The sequence below is a fragment of the Dromaius novaehollandiae genome, chromosome 2, assembly GCF_036370855.1.
Source record: "Dromaius novaehollandiae isolate bDroNov1 chromosome 2, bDroNov1.hap1, whole genome shotgun sequence".
NCBI classification, from domain to species: Eukaryota; Metazoa; Chordata; class Aves; order Casuariiformes; family Dromaiidae; genus Dromaius; species Dromaius novaehollandiae.
This window is the reverse complement of record NC_088099.1, coordinates 85,878,678-85,895,277: the sequence shown is the minus strand read 5'-3', so window position 1 is coordinate 85,895,277 and position 16,600 is coordinate 85,878,678. Positions and strand designations below refer to the sequence as shown.

The 16,600-nt window shown below is 37.8% G+C and overlaps 1 long non-coding RNA gene across 1 annotated transcript in view; it reads right to left on the bottom strand.

The window, feature by feature from the left end:
• Nucleotides 1–15,873, bottom strand: part of LOC112996425 (uncharacterized) — a 40,999-nt gene extending 25,126 nt beyond the window's left edge. Inside the window, exon 1 of the long non-coding RNA XR_003262439.2 lies at nt 15,833–15,873. This is a non-coding gene — a long non-coding RNA (uncharacterized LOC112996425). The remainder of the gene's footprint in view (nt 1–15,832) is intronic.
• Between the last annotated feature and the right edge of the window lie 727 nt (nt 15,874–16,600).

Genomic DNA, 16,600 nt, shown 5'->3' with positions numbered 1-16,600 from the left:
CCAAAAGGAAGATTTTGCCTGTATGCATTAACATTTCATCATCTATTCTAAATTTAGAGAGCAAAGTGCGAAGGCAGCCACTGCCAGTAGACATGCAGAAATAAAGCACCACAATCCAGCATATTATTTTAACTAATCTGAAGATACTATACATTTATTAAATATGATGCAAAACTTCTGTTGAACTAAAGACAGTATTAGGTGTAATTGTATGTCTGCTAATACTAATTTTGTATGGTATCAGAGTACCCAAATTTGCCCATCTTGAGAGACTGCAGATTTGTATTGATTCTATGATAAAGCAACTACAAGTGTGGAATAACAATGGAAATCATGTACCGAGCATTGTACTCAGTGTACAGTGTATTATAAGTCATAGCCTAATAATTCAGTTTACTTTCCAGTAATTACCTGTGGACTTTTAAATTATTCCCTAGCCTTTGATGTTCATCAGTCACTGGAAATGAAAATGGCAAGGAAACCAGTAGTGCATAATTTGGAACATTTTTAATGTTTATAGATTTCTTAGCATGATTAGAAAATAGAAGTGGTACTGCACTTTCAGATCACTATAGGCACATATTAAGAACCATAATAATTTCCTTCTCAAGGACAGTGATTTAACACTGAAGTGATGCTGAGACTACTGATTTCTTACATCTTCATTAGGGCTCAATAAAAACAGTGGATTAAAAAAAAACTAAAGTTTTATTTTTAATTAAGCTCCTTTTACCATGTTTAATTATCAATTTAATAGACCATTGATGGTATTTAATAATGCTGCTTTAAGGTTTTAATAGTTTCAGCTATCCCTATACTTCAGTTACAGTCACAGAAAGGGTAATGAAAAATACCTAGTAAGAGAAGTTTTTAAACTATTTAAAACAGCTTCGATAGAAGTCCTTTCCCTCTTAAGCTGAAATTTGATAATTAAATGTTCCCTCTTCCTTAGCAAACATATTATGATGTTCTTGGCTTGATATATCAATCTGCAAAAATGTATTAAAATGCAAATTCAAGTACGTCAGCTGTAGAGCTGATTCATTCCATTCTTTTTAAAAAAATCGTATTTGTCTAGGTATTTAAAACAATAATCAATTATCTACAAATATTCTAATCAGATTAAACTTGTTTTATTTTCAGATTAACAGTGGTTAAAGCCTAATTTATTTGCTGTAGAATCTATGTAAAGTAAATGGAAAATACAATTTAATTGTTAATTTAAATTCAGTTTTTAATAGGAAAGGTCTTTTATTTTCTTTTTCCACCAGAACTATACGTACACTTTAAAAGAAGAACTGTACTTCTGCAAATGAACTGAAACAAGAAGACAAACCTGCTAGAGCAGGGTACAGTTTTGTGACATTTCTGTTGTATTTAGCATCAGAAGAAAATCTGAGACTATAGATAGTGTGGGTTCTAGAGTACTGCTGCTATCCCTCTGAATAATATCTATTATATTTTAGTTCTTACAGGCTGGGTAGTATGTATTTCTTAGTTATAGCAAACAAAAGGGGAGAATACCCTAAGATGAAAAGATTGATAGCTCTCACCAAATCATACATTTGGTCAAGTCTAGGGAAAACTAGCAGTAACTCTGAATGAAGGATTGTCTGAGAAAGATGACAGGGAGGTGATTGTTAATAGCGTTGAAAAGTGGACTGCAGTTTGCTTCAGAAATAGTTTCTGCTGATGCTATATCTTGCCTAGTGGTAAGTTAAATTTAATTGTAACCATTATGCAAAAGATCTGCACATCAAAGTGGATAGCTTAATGGAACAACAGACAAGTATTTGGAGATACAGGACAGTTTGGATGGCAGCTGTGAAAGTAAATGTCACAGAGCTCATGACATGGCTTCATCTTGAAGACCATGTTCATGTCAAAATGGGTCAACCCATCTTATAACCAATACACATTATAAGATATATGGGAAAGATCATTATGGGAAAGAATGCCAGAGAAAAACAATACCATTTAGCTTGAGGAAAAGCAATACCATTTAACTTGGGAAAGAAATAAAACAAAATGCATTTCCAGCTTTGCGTACTTTTTCATGGAATTCTATCCTATTTATATTGTTGTGCCTAAAGCTTAGGAAAGGAATAGGTGAAGACATAAAACATTTGCATGTGTACTGTATGCCTTGGCTGTATTGGATTGATTTCAACTGATCTTGGAAATTAAGCAGTTCTGGACCTGTCTAGCAGACTACCGAGAGGCCTCCTGGAAGTCCCAGGAAACTGGCAAATGAGCCATGGTATCATAATACAGAAGAGAATATAGAAAGCAAGAGAAAAAAGGCTCCATCTGGCTTTGCTGCCTCTGCTGAGCTGACAGAAAATTAGGAGGAAGTACATTGCTTAATATAAAAGGTAGAGGGCATGGCTTTCAGAGGTGCCCAGTGACCAGAAATGTGTTGTCTGTGGTTAACTCAGAAGCCCACAGTGTGGGAAATCCCTGAGTGGTCAAGGTCAGATGCGGTGATTCTTTTATGTCATGATCCAGCTTTATCACAGGAGGGTAATACTGGGGAAAAAGGAAAACATGCTGGCATAATTCTTGTCATTCTTTTTTGTTGCAATATTCAGTGTATGTATGTGCCTTATGATTAATCATAAGGTTTGCTATAGCTTAATTCTCAGAGTTTTGATCTGTAAGCAAAAAAAATAATTACAACACAGGATCCTGAATAATATCTACAGTATATCTTTGAGATAAATTCCAGAAGGCGGCTATGATTTGTTGTACATTATGATTAAGTAACAGAGAATTGAATCCAAAATAACATCAGGATTACTGTAATACAGCTCAAGAAAGCTATGAAATTTGACATCAGGTGAACATCCAGAACTAAGATACAGCTAGAGGGAAATTAGCCATCCTTTTTTAACTTGATCTGTTTTGCCTATGTGGTCAATTTGAGGATTTCAAATGTAAGTCATGATGAATTAAAAAAAAAAAAAAAAAAAAAAAAAAAACTTCAGTACTGCTAAAATAGGAGTTCACATGTTTATGAGCTAGTCTTTGTGCATGTGCTTTCTTTCTCTCTTGCGTGCTCTTTCTCTCATATATACTCTTATTGAAGGACAATTTTTGGTTATTCCTATTTCTTTTAAAGATGTAAGCCATGTCTTTTCTTTTTTAACATAAAAATGCAGGTAAGGTTTTTGATGCATTAGTGCAAAGTTTTAATTGGATTCCAAGTTTTATGACTAACCCTTCAAATCTATGAGCATTTATTTATTGTGTGACCAACATTTAGTGTGTAGATATCATTCATATAAGGATTTTATTTTCAGATATGTCAGTATACCTGTTCTGTTTTTTAAAATATGCCTGTTTCTGCTATAACAGTTGTCTTGTATTGTAAAATAGCAGGATTCTATGAGAAGCTTTTAAGCAAAACCACTGTAATTTAGTTTGCTTAATGTCAGACATGAGTCCACACTACAACAAAAGTGCTCTAAATGTCATAACAAATCAATTTTGCAAATGTCAGACTGACATTAATGAAAGCTCAGTTCTTTCACTAAGGATACTCTCCTAATTCATAATAAATGCTACAGCATCTTACACATTGTGGTCATTTATAGCAGAAGAGATGTGTGCAATTGCAGTCTTTATTACAGATTTGGTTTCACAATTCAGGTCTATCACTTAAAAGCCTCTCTATTTTAATAATAGAGAAAGTTCAGACTTGCAGAATAGTCTAGGTTGGAAGCGACCTCAGAAGATCATCCAGTCCACTCAAGCAGGACCCACTTTTAATGTCTGATCAGGTTATTCAAGGCCTTGTTCAGTCAAATTTTCACCATCTCCAATGACGAAGATGTCTTCCTGGGCAATCTGTTTCAGTGCTTAGTAAAAAGCTGGGTGGCATTTCCCATTTTGCAACTTCTATGCATCGCCTTATGTCTTTTTACTGAAGACCTCTGAGAAGAGCTATCTTTGTACACTACCTAAAGGTGGTTTAAGATCACTAGATGGCCTTCTCTTCTTGAGGCAAAGCAAAGGCAGTTCCCTCAGCCTCTCATTTCATATGCTCCAGGTACCATCTTAGTACCCCTTCACTGGGTTCTCTTCATCTTGTTGATCGACCTTGCACTGGAGGATCCCACACTGGACACAGTAGTCCAGATACAGCCTTACTGGGTGCCAAATAGAGAGTAAAATCACTGCCCTTAACCTGCTGACTGTGCTTTTGGTAATGCAGCCCAGCAAAAGGGTAATCTGCATTGCTGCAAGGGTGCACTGACTTCTAGTTATTTCACTCTTTGCTAGGACTCCAAGTCCTTTTCTACAGGGTTGCTACTTACCTGTTCTGCAGTCTGTGTTGGTTCATGGAGCTGTTTTGTCCTAGGTGCAGGACTTTGCCTTTGTGGTTTTTTGAATGTTGTGGGTTTTGCCTGCTCCTTTTTCCAGCTTGTCAGGGTCCCCCTGGATGGCAGCCCTACCCTGCAACATACTGACTACTTCCCCATATTTGGTGTCAGGGAACATGCTGAGGGTGCTTTCTTTCTCCTTGTCTGGCTTATGAATAAAGATGTTACACAGTATTGGCTTTAGTATCAACCTTTGAGGAATGCTGCTATTGATTGGCTGCCAGTTGGACTTCCAGCCACTGATCATTATTCTTTGTGCCCAGCAATCTAGCCAGTTTTCCATTTGCTTTACCATCCACATATCCAGTCTGTAGCTCCCCAAACAGGATACGAGCATTCTCTAGGAGATGATGTCAGAGACCTTGCTAGAGGTAGCACAGCATCTGGTGCTCTCCTCTTGTCCACAGGCATTTCAACAAAAAAGACAGATTAGTCAAGCATGGTTTGCCTTCGTAAATCTCTGTGTGGCTGTTCTCAGTCACCTTCAACTTTGCCTAAAAGTGGCTTTCCATAAATGCCCTTGCTCTGTAATCTCCATAGGGACTGAGGTGAACCTGACTGGCATATATTTCCCTGGATCATCTTCCTTTTCTGATGATGGGTTGATATTTGCCTTTTTCCAGTGATTGGTGATCTCCCTGACTGTCACAGCCTTTTGAAGCTGATGGAGAGTGACCTCACATTGACACCAGCCTGCTGCCTCAGCACCTGTGGATGCGGCCTGTCTGGCCTCAGGGATTGTATGTGTTAGTTCCTAAGCTGAAGTGCAGAAGTGCTTCTCTCCCTGGAGCTCTGCCACTAGGCGTAGAAACGTCACGGACCTGAGGAACACCTTGGCATTGAAAACTGAGACAAAGAAGTCACTGAGTACCTCAACCATTTCCATGTCTTTTATCACTAGGTTGCCAGCCCCTTTCTGCAGCAGGGCCACATTTTCTGCAATCTTCTGTTTGTTAATGTTAATATAATACATATGTAAAATGTACACTTAAGTATGAAATCTTATTTTATCTTGCATGGAAGCTGGATTTTTAGCAGTTAACAAACTTGACCTATTTTAAGCGGGTGAGTCCTTTCACTGAAGTGAAAACTTAGTTGTTGAAGTGCCTTGATGAATTAGGAAACAGAACGAATACCGTAAGACTCAGCTAGCCAAGTGGATCTAAACAGTACAGCCTGTGTTTTGAGTATCTGTGACGCATCTTTCAAAAAGGTCGTATTTGAAATATTTTGAGATCATGAAGAAATTTAAGACCACTAACAAAACACACACATTCTGCAGCAGTAAAAGAAAGTAAAATTGTGATTGTTGCCATTTAATCACTCAGCTGTAATAGAGTTCAATGTACAAAACGAATGATGTATGATTGGGCAGGGAATAGTCATGTTACCCATAAATGAGAGATGATTATTCTCCTCAGAAGTGTAATAGAGTTTTGCTTGGGCGCTGTCTACCTGAGTTCCCCCTTGGCCTGTTGTCAGATGCTAATGCTTTCAGAAAGTTTTTTGTGGATGCAATTAATTACCCTGTTTGGAGACTTAAATTAAATTATTAGGATTGTATTTCCTTGGCCTAAATGCTTACTAAATTCTCATCAAAACAACAACAGATGTCCTGACAGATTTCGGTATGCTGTTAGGTGATTACACTTTTTTTCCTCATAATAATTAGTAGTAGTATTCTTGTGAATTGGTCACTAATCATATAGTAACCAGACAGATAAATTGCATTTAATTTTCAGAGAATTTTGTAGAAAAAAGTGATGTGATGGTTTTCTAGAAATCATAGGCAACCGTAAGTGCTGTATTCCTGGTTTCTCTGGCTATATCTACATTGTGAGCCTGGGGAATGCTTTCAGGATGATGAGTTTGGAGGTAGACTCTGGCTTTGTCTGAGCATGTTGGGGAAAAACGCACAAGCCCTAGCTCCTCCTCTCCTCCATACCACCTTTCTTTGGAAGAAAATCTGAGAATGAGAGCAGGGAGGATACCATCAAATGCCACAGCTGGACTCTTGATGTGGATGACAGCAACACCACATCATGTTTTATGTTTTATCTTCTCTGCTACATTACACTTCATGAAAAGCTGTCACTGATATTTAAGGAAATAAAATACAAATGTTCAGTGAATGTAAGAAAGCCTGTGTAGGGAATGGCCATGTTTCTGCTTCATGCAAGGCTCCAAACAAGAGAGGGAACCACACAAAATAGTTTTTAGCAGAACTGGTCTGGCTGTCATTTTGGCTGAAATTATATTGTGAGCCTTTGTTCTATATGCTTAGTTAACTATCATTATTTCAAAGGTATCATGATGCATAAATGTACATTGGAATTTACCAAGATAGCGGCTGAAAACAGGAATGGGACCGTGGTTGTTCTTTTGAGGTTACAAACACTGACCCAGTAAGAAAAACCTAGTGTATCTTTATTTGCAGTTCGGCCCAGTACCAGATATTTGAAGATTTGCGGACCCTGGACCTGGAGAAGATTACATGTCTTTGTAGCAGAATATGCTACAAGTAAGAGAAAACAACATAAATATTACAGCTTTTCAAAACAAAGGTGGCTAGGAAAAGAAAACAGGTTTGGGATCTCCTGCATGAAGAGTAACTTTCATATATATTCAGAAATGAAATTTAGCGTGGTCCAGTTGCCTGCTGGCTGTTTGAGCTAGCAAAATCAGAGTAGAAGTAAAATGAAAATTACTAGTGGCAGCTCCTTTATCAACAAAAACTGTAAATTTCATATTCTTTGAAACCAATAAATTGAGGTGGATGTCAATTCAGTGATGTCTCATCTTTGAAGCAGTTATTACACATAAGGAAATGGTTATGAAATAAAATTCTGTGACTTATTTTTAAGATCAGACTAATTTGTCATAAATGGGTCTCTATATAACATATTCTGTAGTATTCTGCAATATTAATGTATAATATTACTGCATGAATAAAGATAGATATCTTTTCCAGAATGAAGTAAGAATAAATCTCAAAATAAGGATGCTTTTAGAGCAAACATCAATTATCATTAATGTGCATATGCTGCATGGTTAAGGATTGCCTTTCTTCAAGGACCTTGTCAGTTTTTCGCATCTATTCCAAGATGCGTGCCTTCTGAAGGCAGAAGGAATCCTATGTTTTCCTAATATGAAAGAAAACCAGTCTTAGCTTTTATTCTGAGAGTAGCTTTGTTACTTTTCTTCACAAAGTACTCTTTACTCTTCCTGACGCTGTGTTTTTTCTAATAGGACTATCTGTACACTAAGCTATGCCCTAGAATGACTTTTGGTTCAATGCATCAGCTCTTTATTTTGTAATGACTGTAGTTTCTTAACATTCTCTATTTTTCATATTAAAAGTAGTTTGTGAGGGGGAAAAAATACTCAATCTTAAAATATGTTCCCATTCTGTCTACTTAGTTTTTCTCTCAGTGTTTGGTTATCTGTAGATTTAGAAAATCCCTTTGATTGGGCAGACTGTGCTTTTTGCTTTGATAAAATAGGGCTTGAAAGGCACTGTCTTACATCCAATCATGATATGGCTGTTTAATCAAGAAAAAAATGTATATACAATGTAGGGTTGTTACAATTGAAACCCATGGATCAGTGACCCATAATTAAGTTATAGTCCAAATATTTAAATAGTTTACTGCAAATTAGGAAAGAGCAGAGCTGTGCTTTGCTTTTAGGAATATTCCTTTTGTTGATTTCACAATCTGAAACATTTACCTTCTCAAGCCTGATTTCTTTTGTAATTGTTTTTATAGTGCTCCTTCTCTAAGTCCCATCTTCAGATGCCAGGAATTCCGAACCTTAAAATTTTCCATTTTGAACAATACTTGTTTGGATATAACCATCTTCCTTGAAAGTGATGCAGCATTTTGTGAACACCTCAGCAGTTACTAGGTAGCTCACAGGAGTGACTGATGGAAGTCTCTAGTTGCTGGCTGTTAACTAAGTGATGAGTTTTATCAGATGGAGGGTTGCCAAAGGGATATTCTGGAATAGGTGGCAGCTATTCAGTGTGCTTCCTTTAAGGTAATGCTAAGTAAAAACGTTTTATCTTACTAGTCTGCTTGTTTGGGTGTACCCTCCCCCACTCCAGTTTTTAGTGTATACTTTAAAAAATGTCTGTGAAACAGGAGGGGAAAAAAAAGACATTTCACAACATTCTATATTCTAATAAAAACAAGGTCAGAGAGTAAGAGAACTCTTCCCAAAATCAGCAGTCATTGCTGGGGGACTTATCTTTCATCCAGCATTCATCAGTGAGAATGGCTGTCGTATCCCAGTAATAGTAAAGGAAAACTCTTGTTTTCTAAAACAGTGGGAATGTGCACTTTTCCATACTCAAACCTCTTCCAACTGGAAAAGAATTCCAGCCAATTACACTTTAACCTATTTTTATCTTGTTGATATATTTCAGAGTTGATATATCTTTAAAGTTCAGATGGTGCACGCTGTCTTGATGTTTAAGCCTGGGCAATCTCAGCTTATCACTGAGAGTCTTTTAATCATTGTTTGGGTTATCATTTGAAGATCTCAGACTCTTAGATGTGCCACTGTAATGACTTTAGTGTAACTTTAATTAAAATATTTTATTCCTAACATTTTATTCTATCACTTCCAACCAAAAATTATATTCATAAGCACAGACTACTTAAAATATTGCTTGTTATTGTCTTAAAACTAATGGATTAATTTCCCAGTCTGTTACATATCATATTATTAAATGACAATAGAAAGTATTCTTCCTTGACATAGTGATCATGCATTCGTTCCCAAATCTTCAAACAGGGCTTGGGGAGCAGTATAAAAATCTGTTGAAGTTATTTTTAATGGTTTCACTTCCACAGAGGAAGTTACTCAGGTGAGCTACAAGACCTATGTGAAGTTTATAAGTATAATTTTAGCACCATGGGATTTTCCTCTTGCCAATTATTGTAAGGGTATGATTGATTGTATTGAATGTATTGAACAGAGAACAAGTATATCCCTCACTTCTAGTGTTCATACCACTTCTAGGCACAGAAAGCATATATTTTGTAGATCAGCGTAAGAGATGTGCTACTCAGTACTGGTATTATTGTAGTAATGTTTGAAGACATGTCAATCCCCACTGTTTCAGTTGTCCCAAAATGTAAAGAGGAGTAACTTGGTCATGAAACACTAGGAAATAGGTGTTATGCTTGCCTAACCAGTACTATGTATGACAATTATTCTGATGGTATTATACTGACAACTTTTTCTTATTCAGTGCCAGTGCCACGTGTGCCACCTCATTAAATTTTGGTAGTCCCTGACCAAATGATCTGCCTTGCTTTTTAAAAAGAAAGTTGATATCAAACACCGTCAGGTTTTATTTTGCTATTGTAATCCATACCCCATTCTGTACCGAAAGTATTTAGAATATCAGACCTTACTGTTGCCATTTGGTCCATGCAGTATGATACTATAGCATAGCAAAATCAGACTGCCATTGCAGGGCTCAAGTGATTACAGCAAAGGGGTCTCTGCTCTCTCCTCAACATAATTGCCTCTGCATAGGCAGAGAGGTAGCTGTACTTGGAACAGGCTTGCTGGCTGAAGATTGCTGCTTTTGATAATGGTTTTATTTTAAGCAAAATATTGTTCATTCCATTCGCATTAAATGCAAATCACTGTTATTTACTCTTTTTTTGACAGAAATATTCCTTACCATTTTCCAAAATTATGTAAAATCTTTGTACTTCATTGATGATGGCTTGAAAACTTCCACGTGAAATCAAGGAAATAGTCTTCTCTGGGTTAGCAATACATGTGACTGTTCACTGCTGGCTTTAGGAGATAGTAGAGGTCATGTGTGTTCCTCACAGCATTTTTGTCCTATATAAAATATACATAGGTTTCGTTTGGCTGACTGATTGCTGATTGCTTGCTCATTCAGCAGCTGCATAGCATGAAAAATTTCATGGGTTCTGCTAGCTTTCTGCAGCCTTTTAATTTTGGGTGGAGCTGAGAAAGCTGTTTTATTTTTTATTATAATGCAGGTTTGAATGCAGTGCAAATAAGAATATTAATATTTTTAAATTAACACATTTAACATATATTACACTAGTAAGTATAAAATATTAGATGTATACTGGCATTTTAATTATAATCTGCTAAGTAACTTTTTTAATTGCTGGGATAAAGGAAATAAAAGCAGAAGATACTGGATTGCATCCTATAGATGGTTTTTAGGACCAGAAGGGAAGCGGGTATGGGTGTCTCTGGTTTTTGTTTTTGGATGTAGTAGATTTCCATTCTATAGATACTGAACTACTAGCATATCTACTGAAAAATATTTGCAGTACTCTGAACCAGGCAGACTGCAGATGGCTGGACTGGGAGAGTGTTAAGTATTTTGGATTTGAATTATAGTACATATAATTATGCAAAAGTTTGCAGAGGAAAGCCATCAGACAGTGCAACGGGATATATAGAATGGCATTTACTTACTGTAATACTACTTAATGATGTGGAGGGTCAAAAAACACAGAACACTATATAAAGAAATTGGCACTGGGAATGTAGCAGAATGCTCTAGACTTAATAGGCTTTTAAGAGCAGTGGAGTTTTACTCACTATTTTATATGTTGTCTGTATCTGGGATTTATTCCAAACAACCTCAGATTTCCAAATTCTGTTCTTACTGTCCAAATTGGTCAGCTGGAACATTTTTTATCTGCGTATTTGTTTAATCCTTTATTTTTTCGTCAGTCAAAAATGAAATGAGACATCAGGAAGGTAACTCTATTACTTGTGATGAGGGTCTGGTGAGGGAGAGAGAATTTCAAGATGTCTGTTTTTCGTGCTCAGCATATAAAGTTACGTGGCAATGGAGGGATAAAGTTACATGGCAATGGAGGAATAGAGTGAAATTTTTCCGGTGTTGGATATGGTGCCTCCCTACCCCCAAGAATTTCTTTTCTGTGGGATATGCCATTTATAAGCTTTTCAGCAAAGTGTATGAAACAGCAAGCTATGCTGCAAGTTAAGCAAGCTTCTCTCAGAAATACAGGAGGCACCCTGCGAATGAATCTTGGTTACAGAGTGCGCTGTGCTGCCTATTGTACTCATTTGAGCGTAACATGCCGCCGCTTGACAGGGTGCCGTGTTCTTGCTCTGCAGCGTGCCATACCTCTTTGCTGAGCCCAGTTGTGCGCTACCTTACTGTAACTTCACCTCGCTGTTTGCCAAAATGCTGTTTCAGGTCACTGTGCAGCTATTCTTTTTCCTTGTGTAAAGATACCCCTCCCCTGTTGCCTGCAGTATCTCTCTACTGCTGTGTGTGCACTGTTCATCTCCTTTCACTGGTCCAAAATCTGCTTTCCAATATGTTTCTGCAAAGGTGTTAGCTGTTAAGAAAGGGAGTCTTTTCAAACTATTACTCCTTCAAGTCCCTCACCTCCTCTTCCCTTTTTTTAAACCTGCAGAGTGCTCCAGTGGTATGCTGAGAACATTGCATTCAGGCTCACTGTTATTCTTTACGGTTTTGACTTCACAGTCATGCCGCTTCTCCTGTTTCTGCCCATGAACAGGGTCACGTGGTTTTCTTTGATCCTGCCTCGTAATTGTTTTCTGGTCTCCTTGTGCTGCAAAACCATCAGAGAAAACAGCACAATATGCAGTCCTAGAGCAGCATAGAGCTGACTGAGACCATCAGCCCAGCCACATATCTCTCCCTCTCCCCCTCCCCCTCCCCCTCCCTCTCCCTCTCTGTAAAAGGTTAAGAAACAAAGGGTGAGCTAGAGAAATTGCCTTGGGGGTGGCAACACACCTGGCTGCCATCTTACTATGGTGCTGTTGGTCTCCCCACGTGTATAATTACAGGTATTTTCCACCTCTGTGTCCTGGGAGAGACTCTTTGGAAGGATGATGATCAGAAATAAGTAGCTCTGTTGCTATGTGAATTATTGTAGTGGCAACAAACCCCACTCCTGGTTGTGTTTTCTTCAAACAATGTTGGATTACAAAGAGACTCCAAGGGACTGACGTCTTTATTGGAAAGCGAAGCACAAATTAAGCTAGTATTAAATAAGAAGTAAATGGAGAAAGCTTGCTTGCAGGACCTGGTGAGAACTTCTCCAGTTTCCAAACATGGCAGTTCTACTTTTATAACACATTTTACTACTAATGTTATTTTACACTTTATACACTGACGTTTTAAGAAGCTGGTCATTTGACAGGATGGAAGGTGTAACCTACAAAGCACTGACTGTGCAAGGACAATTTGTGCCTTCTATTTTGGGGCTTACAGTAACAGGAGGCTTTGACCAAAACTTTTCTCTGCTGCCTGGCCAGCTTTACTTTTTAACACTGCAGATTGTTGAGCAATTTTCATCAGTTATTTTTCTTCTGTTGTGCACTTCCATTTCAACTTCACGTGCAGAAAGCACCTTCGGTCAGCTGGGGAAGAACATAAGGTGGCTACTTCGTGTCAAGAAACAGGACAGCTACTGCCAGCTTGTGGTCTGCCACAGCATCCATATCTCTGATAAGCAGAGCAGGGTGTGCTTTTGGCACTGTCCTGTGGTACTGGAAGGTGGCTTGCGCTCTTCCTTGGAGGAACAGTGGATGGGAGCATCAAGGAGAATCCACGTTACCTCTTTTCTGTTGACTAGGAAGCTCATTCTACACCAGCCTGCAACTATACTTGGTGTGCGTTAGTTGAAGGAACTCTAAACCTTTTTGAAAAAACTCGCATACTATCTTAAGTCAGTATTGCCATATTTCATTTGGCAGTGAATTAAAAATATTGTTACAAACTGTCTGATTTTCACAAAGATCTTTTATAATTCACAGAAGCCTGTTTTTGATTTATAACTGGATATAAAAAAATAAGCTGAACTGTGAGTATTTATTGCTATTTGTTTTTGGTTGCTCACTTGACTGTGTGAGAATGTGTGCATAAGTATTTTGGTGTTTTTTTTCTTGGTGCAAAGTGTTTTGCAGAGCTTATGTTTTGCTGATCTCTGGTAGTCTGTGGACCACAGGTTGCAGATTATCGGCCTAGAATGTACAAATTATGTCAAATGTAGCCTTCATGGAGGTAACCCTCCATAAGGAATCACAGACTTATGTGATTTGTACCAGGAATTTCATCCGTTGCAGAGAGCTATAGACTACTTGTCCTGAAAAAAATCTTAGTAATTTTTAAACCTGCGCGTATCTACAAATAATCTGGTCTCAGCCTTCTGAACAAGATTTCTTTCTAAATACAGACAATATATATTTAAAAAACCCTGGATTTTGGCCATGTTATGAAAGTGTTAAAAATGTGGAAATCACTCAGTAAAAACATTTCAGGCTCATGTCTGTATTTAACATTTTTTTTACTACTGATTTGCTCTGCAAAGGAGAGAATGATTGTATATCAAGTCAGGTTTTTCCTTGGTATTGTTCTTGTTCTACAAAGAATATCTCAGAAATTGCAGTTTCCAGAGCTGTATTAGGGAGAAATACAGCTATAATTGCCACTGGAAGAGCAATGCATGACTTAGGAGTATTCTAACAACATTTGTTTTTTAAAGTTGTGGAAGTAGAAGCTCATGCTGGGATATAAACCCTGCACTTTACCTTTCCTTTAGTAGTGGAATTTGCTAGTTCTGCAGGGCAGGAAAGTGCAAGCGAAGAGGCAAAGCACCACCGTGAGGGTGGTGCAGGCCTTCTGCAGGGAGGCCACAGGAATGGCTCCATCTAGCTGGCCAGAAAGGAAAGGCATAGCAGCTAGTGCTGTGCTGGAGCACGGGGATCAGAATTAGAGATTGTTATGCTCTTACTGTGATGATAGAGCCTGCTGAGAATACAGTCATTAAGATGAACAGGGACCAGTGTTATAAAGGGCTTGTCTAGAAAGGAGCAGCTAGGGAAATCTCACATACAAGACCTAGTGTCGATAATGACTCCGACCTCTTTAGAGAGGGGTAAGCACAGCGAGAGAAATGCCTGAAGGCTATATACAAAATATATTATTACAACTGTATGTTATAAATCAATACTCTCATTCTGCAGGCAGAACAGAGCAAAAGGACTCCTGAGTTTGTCTAGAGTTCATTTAGGTCTGTGGGGCTCTGTGCAGAACAGCTATGGGAACAGCAGACCTGATCATATATGATCAAGGAGACCTGATCATATATGATCAATCAATAAACATTTGCCAAAAAATCCCCTATTTTTATTTCTGTACCAAAATAAATTTTAGTATGTGTATAGTTGACATACAACATGACCAAATATTATTAACTCCTACTGCAAGATACAGGAGCACTACCAATCAAAGAATTTTCATTAGCTAGAAAAAGATGCATTCACAGGTATCTTATAAACTCTTGCAAAACACAGTTTTGTCGGCATCATCTCAAGGGCTGCTATAAGCTAGTAAATTCTAAAAAGCACAGCCTACAGCCTTCTACAACTGTAGGACATGTGACTGCAGAAATGCAATTAACGGTATCATCTCAAATGTGCTTGCTTTTGACAGTAGCAATGTGAAGCCAGATTAGACCCTCAAGTATCTCCGGTGGGTATACCTGCAAAAGTTATGATGCTCTGTTTCTTTACAACAGACTTTTCTTAGCTTACCCTTTGTGCTCAGGTTTCCTAATAGGCCAGCCATTTAAACAGGAAAAAGGAAGTTTCTCCTGTGTTTGCTGAAGAGATCTGCATCTCATTTCATCATTCCACCTTGTAATCCATAAGAGACAGGATGTGTGCTTAGACAAATATTACATATTCTAACCCTGGTTTTCCTGCATAAACCAAGAGGGTTTTTTTTAACCTAGATGATATCAGACAATGAATTTTGTGTTTGATGACAGTGAGCCCTTTTTCTTGTTCCAGGTGTTGAAAGGAAAATTAAAGCTTGATTCCTTTAGTGTTCAGAGATTCCAGACAATACATCCTTTATTGTGCCAGCTATGTAATAACTGAATTTTTGTATCACATGCTCTACTCTCAGTACAAATACAGGGGAGGAAAAACTATATTTGTAATGGTGAGAGGACATTTTTATTTTATTATTCTCTACACTTCCTGCAATGAAACCTAAAGAGGCAATGCTGCAGCACAGAAATGTGTGGATGTATACAGAGGGGTTATGTGGCTGATTTTACATTATCAGAGTGCAGTAGGCAGAATGATAATGAAATAGACAGAAATTCAGGCTTGTGCTGTCTTTTATTAATTTGTGCATCATATGTTTTCCAGTAACTTATACTGCAGTGATTTAATCACCTTTACTGACCTCCTTCCAAAACAAAAACAACCCCCTCCCCCAAACAAAAGAAACCCCCCAAATCCCATGCCATAAAATTTCTAAAGGACATAAAATACTTTTTTTAAGTAGCTTTGAATTTATCTCAGTATGACTGCTACTTGTAAAAGATATACAAATTCTATGATCTGCAAAACTAAAAAGAACTTACTTTATGTGTAGATTGGTGCCATTCAGTCTGTATTTCTTCTACCCAGTGCTGCAGTAAAATCCAAATTCTCCTGTGTGTCTTGTGATGTTGCTACTGGGGAAAAGGCAGAATGCAGTGAGGCTTTTTTGGAGCCATGGTTATACTTTCTGATGGGCTCCCTGCTAGATGTAGCCTAGCTGGCCAGCCAGGTGCTACTGAGAGTGTAGAAGAGGCGTGTCTTTCCTACCTTTCCTCCGCAGGGACACTGATTTGGAGCTCTCTGCAATGCATGGCTACCACTTTTTCAAAAACTTGTGGGATCGTGATTATCTACTGACCTTGAGATTTGATCAGTAATCTCCTGGAGGATCAGAAGTTACTGAGTAATTTAACATTGACAGCACAATCCTATATATTTCCTTTACTCGGCGCTAAGAGAACACACTGCCACCTTATCACTGTTGTACACAAGAGTTAACAATCAGATCTAAATTTTTCTCGTTGGCTATACCTGTCCTGATGCTCATGATAATTTGTCATGTCAGGAGAGTTCGGTTCAGCAATAGGCTGTAGCTTTCATTGCATGCTTATGCCTGAAAGCAAAAGCACTGTACTATGTTTACATAATTGAAACTTAATTGATTCCTACAGATTTGCCCTTTACTAATGTGTGTCGTGACTTTTTTTTTTTAATCAGAGATTAAATAATCAGAGATACTATGTAATACACCTTTAAGCTTTGAGTGTGATGTATAGTGAAAATACCTGACTCCTTGAGGCTGGCTAACT